Here is a 6547-nt window from a genome sequence, read left to right as displayed (position 1 = left end):
TTCTTGTGGAGAAGATGACTTAGATTTTCTTTATTCTAAAATTAATTGTAAACAAAGTAACAAAAATATTTAGGTTATGTTTTCTCCTAATGGTTTTATTTATGATCCAAGAAGTATTTCTAAGGCATTTGTGAATCATTTTAAGAATTTCTCTAATTCTCCTAAACCGATTTCAGCTTCTTCCTTTTACATTCCAGTTGGTAAGAGTATTCCTGATGTTCTTATTGCTTATATAATTGCCCCTATTACTTCTGATAAGATAAAAAGGTGGTTTTTTTTGTCCTACTTTACTAGGAATCCTAATTGTTTTACCTTTTAGTTTTTTAAGAACTCTTGGGGTATTCTGGGAACTTATTTTTGTAAAGCGGTTCTGCATTTCTTTAAAATTGGGTATATGTGTAGGGTTGTTAAAGCCACTTATATTGCTCTTATTCCTAAGCATGTTAATGCCTCTCAAGTTTCTAATTTTAGGTCTATTTCTTTACGTAATGTCTTTTATAAAATGTGTAAAAAAATTTAGCTAACAGAATACAGGGTGTTATGCCTTTTATTGCTCACTCTAGTCAATCTTGTTTTATTAAAAAGAGGATTTTTACAAATAATATTTTCCTTGTTTTAAAATTATTAAGATATTTTAACTGCTTGGGTAAAGAAAAATTTATGTGTGCAAAAATGGATATTCGTAAGGCATTTGATATTGTCTCTAGAGACTTCCCATTTAATATATTGTCTTAGAAAGGTTTTCCTTGGATTTTTATTTCTTATATTAAAGGGTGTATTGAAAATATTTTTTCTCGGTTGTGCTTAATGGTTTTCTTAATGGTTTCTTTAGTTCTCCTAATCTTTTTTGCATAGCTATGGACGCTTTATCTAATCTTTTAGAAGGCAAGTCTCATATTATGAATTTTAAGGGGATTAATTATGGTGAGAATTTTATCTCCCATTTATTATATTTGGATGATGTTCATATTTTTGGGAAAGCTTCTATTCTAATGTTGAAAAGTTAAAAGATATTTTGGATTACTTTTCTATGTTGTTTGGATTGCTTGTTAATCAATATAAGAGCTCAATCATTTTCTCTAAAACTTGTTCTATTTCTAATGATATTGGTCAGATTTTAAGAATTTCTACTTCTCAAAATACTTTGAAATATTTAGTGCTGCATATCTCTTGTAAAAGGCTTACTTCGGTGAATTTTCAGCAATTACTTAATAATATTATAACACTTCTTGTTGTGTAGAAAGCTAAGATTCTCTCTTTTTTTAAGGAAGGGTTCAATTTATAAATTTCAATATTAGCAATATTGTTTCTTATTTGATTAGAGGGCTTCTTTGCCTAAAGCTTGTTTTAAATTTATTAAAAAAGCTTGTTCCAATTTCCTCTTCTATGGGGAATCTTTTGTTAAGAAAATTCATATGTTTGCTTGGTAAGAGGTATGTAAGCCAAAAAAAGTTGGGGAACTTGGTATCGCAGATCTTAATGCCTTTAATTTTTCTTTGAGTTGCTCTCTTATTTGGCGTATTATAAATTGTACTTGTCTTTTAGCTTCTTAGGTTAAATACAAGTACATTTCTTTTTGGATGCCTTGTTCTCAAAAGGATTCAAAAATTTTTTAAGGAGATCTATAATATTTCTAGAGATATTAAATGTAAGATTAATTTCAATATTTCTCCTAATTGTTCGTTATCTCTTTAATATGATCCTTGATTTGGAGGAAGAGATCTTCAAGAATTGAAGGATTTCATTCCTGAAAATTTGATCAATAAGAGTAATTTTGGTGATTGGATTATAGATGATTGCTAGATTTTCGCTGATAATATTCCTTCTAATATCACTACGGCTACTTTTATTATTTTTATAATTAATTAGAGAGTTCCTAACATTTTTATGGGCTGGAGTGCAATATCCTTCTTTTAAGATTTCTATGATAATTTTACTAGAGTGGAATGATACTTTTATATTTTGCATAAAAGGTATGCAATGAGATTTTCTTGCTTTGCTTGGATGGCTATTTTGAGTGGTTTGAAAATAGTTGATTTGCTTGCTAAAAGGAATTTGAATGTTCTGTAGCTTTTGTTCTCAGGCTAAAGAAAGTCACAAGCATATGTTCTTTGAATGTGACTTTTCTTTTTTGCATTATTTCTAAATTTGTGCATGGATTGAGTTATTTTATGCTTAGGCCTACTTTAATTCAAGTTCTTGATTTTATCTAGGCCTCTAATTGGGATTCAAATTCTAAATACTTGTTCTTCCTTATTTTTGGTTGTTCTATTTATTTTATTTGGAAAGAAAGAAATTATAAGAAATTTGATAATATTGTGGATCTCCGAAAGGGATCCACTGTAGAGGGCAGAGGGTATATGATCATACCAGCCCGAGGGATAGAAATGATCATAGGCCTTCGCGCTCTTAGCAAGCGGGCCAATGGAAAGGTAGATTAGATCGTACACATGACTAACCATTGAGGGTAGCGGCTCTCGCCAGCGCACCCTGATGGATAGTAATATATACGATTTGATCATAACAACGAGTTTCCTCCACCTGATATATCAGCTTGAGTGGAGTTTATTTGATAGTGGAGTTCCATTTCCCATGAACAAAAGCCCCCATGGTTTATTACATCTCAAGCCTAAGACTTGAGAAAATTCTTGATTAAGGATCTGCCATTATTTTTCCCAAATAAGGGATTGGCACTAAAGGGAGACTAGGAAGTTCCTACTCAAAGGGAAAGAAGGGCTAAAGTGGCTTAGTCAACATGTATGATTCATCTCAGCATCCGGAGGGACTAAGACACCGAGATGAGGTTAGATAAAAGAATTTATGCACTCGAAGTATGCAAAGAGAATTGATGGAAGGGAAAGGATGGAAGTGGTGTCATCCATGTGATACAAATAGACATGATTTACAATCTCTGAAGAAAATAACCCACCATTTAGGCCTATCACGAGACACCCAATGTAGTAGCCTTGAATCATAAATCTAAGGTGAGTTTAATGTTCTACCCAACACTAACACCTGTGTATTAGCTAATGCACTTGAGCTTATATCCTATATGAAAAAGAAAGTCAGCTAACCACCTATGCGTGTAAAATTCATGCTATCCGGTCTTTATGAAGGATGGGTGGGTAGGTAAGTTTTTTGAAGTAGGGCCAACATCTAGAGAGTTTCCTAATTAGCCCTGAACTTATGTAGGGTGAATGCTCTTAGAGCTAATGCACTTAAAATTTTAATTTGATGGGTTTCTAATGCAATGCATGCTCGTTTGAAAGGTCAAAATTAGGTATACTTGAGATTTTAAAAATAGGCTTATAAAAATAAATTTTTAGAAGAGACTAGGCTTCCCCTGGTCTGACACCTCATCCTAATAGGCCAGATTATCCGTACTATACTCGCAGGCGGGGAAGTGTCTTATAGATGGAGAGAGAAAATGCATTAATATGCATGCGATCTCGGATGATTCCGGCTATTCCCTAGGTTGTTAAACTTCTATATTATTTAAGTCTTAAAATATTAATTTTTAATTATGATTAGAAAAATATTTTTTAGTCCTTAAAGAGCCTAGCGAAAATCAGGTCAAGCACATGCATGAAAGAAATCTAAAAAAATATGCAATTTTTAATGCGCACACAAAATAAACACATCAATATAAATATACAAAATATAGAAAAGTAAAGTCTAAAGCCCACGGCAAGTGTCGTATAAATACAACCCAAGGTCTGCATAAAAGTAATTATGAGCAGGCCCCACCGACAACAAGCTGGATTCTAATCCTACTAAATATCACAAGTTTTAAAAGTAAGGCATTTCATCTTTGAGTCTTCGTCTTCAGGTGGATCATCCTTCTTCGGATCACCTCCCTTTGGATCGTCTCCTTCGGGCTCCATATAATTTGTCCTCTAAAAAGGAACCCAAATGACTAAGAAACTGCTTATAAAGGGTCTTTCTTTTTTTCTTTGGGTATCGAGTATTTGAAACACCTCATTTTTAAAGACTTTCACAACTCGATAATTATCATAATAAATTATATTTAAAAAGAAAAATATAGACTCAAACTCCTGCATGGTTATTCTAATAAAAATCATGAACTGTTCATATATCACATCCCAAGTAGTTAATATTTTATGCAGAAAAGGTAAACACATTTTACCATGCTCTTTTAATTTTAAAGGGGCTAAGCAGTCTTTGGAGAGTGTAGAAAATATTGTTAGTATTAAAGCTTTAATGATTTCTACCCCACTTTATTTTAACACTGCATGAGCGTGGCCACCTGCATGAGACTAGATTAGTAGCAAAAGTGCATCTAGCCCATGAGCAATCTAACACATAAATCACATCACAATCAGAGTATAGAAAACACATCAATAAATTAAATAATCATCACCACAAATCAATTAAAGCAAACAACATATGTGCTACACATAATTGCATCACAGAAAGAAGAAAAAAGTAAAACATTGGCCCTAATCCTAGATCTAGAAGTAGTGCCCTAGCAAACAATGATCCTATATAAGGTAGTTAGTTCAAGTTTTCTCGAGTTCAGGTTTGTTAAAGGTCAAAAAGAGAAATTTTGATTAAGGTTTAAGTATTAATGTATTAGAGTCTATTTTAGTTAATTTAGTTTATAGATCTATTTTAATTTTTAGAGTAGTAATCTTATAAGTTTAAGTTGCATTAGCTAATTTTAGAAGGTCCGGGATCCTCCTATGCACTAGGCTAAGGGGGGTCCAAAAGGTCACTATTAAAAACATGCTAGGTTTGGAGGTTCTAGTATTTTAATTAAATGTTAAGCCTTAAGAAAAGTAGTTAGGCTTTGAGTTTTTTAGATTTGGAGTTTTCTACGCCAAGTTATGTATTTTAGAAGTTTTGGGTAATTATCGAAATTGTTTAATTAGGGGTGTTTTAGGGGTTTTGATCCAAATCAATTCCAAACCTCTTGGAATCAGCCCCAAAGGTCAGAAATGACCTAAGAAAATGTTCTCAAGTTTTTAGGGAAAATTTGGAATTTTAACAATTTTTAATTATTTAATTAAGCCAAAAAGTGATTTTTAATTAGAGCTAAATTAAGGTTCAGATTGAAGTCTAATTAAGGGGGACCTAATTATATAAGATTAAGCATTAAAATATAAAAAGTTTGAGGTATTATACGTAATTTTTTGAGTTAAAATGAATTTAGTGGAATTTTCTGAAGTTAACAGGGCCTAATTAACGAGTAAATTAGGGTTTGTTAATTAAGGGGTCTAAAGGCTCTTTAAAATTTCTAAAAAATTCTAAGAGGTTTAGGATGTTACTAAGTTTAAATGTTGAAAGTTTTATATTAATTGAGGATCTATCATAGCTCATAGAATTTTTCTAAGTTTGCTAGACGGGTCCTTAATTATTGTCCTTAGAGTGTCACTACGTTAAATATGTTTAAATCAAGTATTTGAGACTAACTCTTAGGATAAAATGAATGGAATGCATATAAACAGAAAACACATCAATCTTTAGATCTAGGAGGGCCTAAACTAGGTGTCCGTGCATCCTACACATGCAAGAGACGATAAAAATAATAATTAAGCATGCTTTACGATGTGAATAGTGGATGATTGGAACTCAACCATCCACTAATCTATCCCCCATGAATGCTATCAGTATGCATAGATCAATATTTAAAATTTTATGAAATGGATAGCCCAAAATTAGGGGATTTAAGGTATATGTCATTTTAAAATAATTTAAAATATATATATTAATTCACTAAATTTTAGAAAATAATGTAATTCAAAATAATTTAATATAAACAAGTACATGAATATATGAGAGATCCACTGGTCACCCAAATGAAGTTTCAAAATAATTTAAAAATAAATTTTAATTTGAAAATAATTAACATATTATATATTTAAATAATAGTTAAATAATAAAAGTAATTAAATGGTGCAGAAATAAATAAAAAATAATAATTTTTAGCCTCTAATTTTTAAGGATAAAATAGGAACATATTAATTATTATATAAGTAACTATCATTATCAAATATTAATTAATTATATACTTAAATGATTGAAGTGATTAAAATTTATTTGAAAATTTAAAATATATCCTAAAAATAATTTAAATTCAAATTATTATGTTTTAAACTAATTAGTTAATTATTTAAAATATTTTGATGAAAAAAAGATGAATTTAAAATGATATTTAATATAATATTATTTTAAATATTAATTAACTAGTTAAAATAATCATTTTTAAAATAATTTAAAATATACAACAAAATTTAAAGGAATTTTAATTTTAAATTAATTATGATAAAATTTTGAAAAGTTTGGTATAAAAGACATGATTTTTGGATTTTAAATATTTTTAAGTTAATTTTTAAAGAAACATTAATTTTAAAATGATTTTTAAAATAATTAAAACATTTATTTTAATTAAATCTGATGGCGACATACATGGCATCTACTAATTGGTGGATTCAAACAGCGGTGGCAGTACCCAATCATTGGTAATGATTGGTGCCTCCATTAATCATTGCCAAACGATTACTAAAATGACGGTGTCTATGCAATT

This window comes from Dendrobium catenatum, unplaced genomic scaffold (assembly GCF_001605985.2).
Source record: "Dendrobium catenatum unplaced genomic scaffold, ASM160598v2 fragScaff_scaffold_1579, whole genome shotgun sequence".
Lineage (NCBI taxonomy): Eukaryota > Viridiplantae > Streptophyta > Magnoliopsida > Asparagales > Orchidaceae > Dendrobium > Dendrobium catenatum.
Note: the sequence above shows the minus strand (reverse complement) of the source record.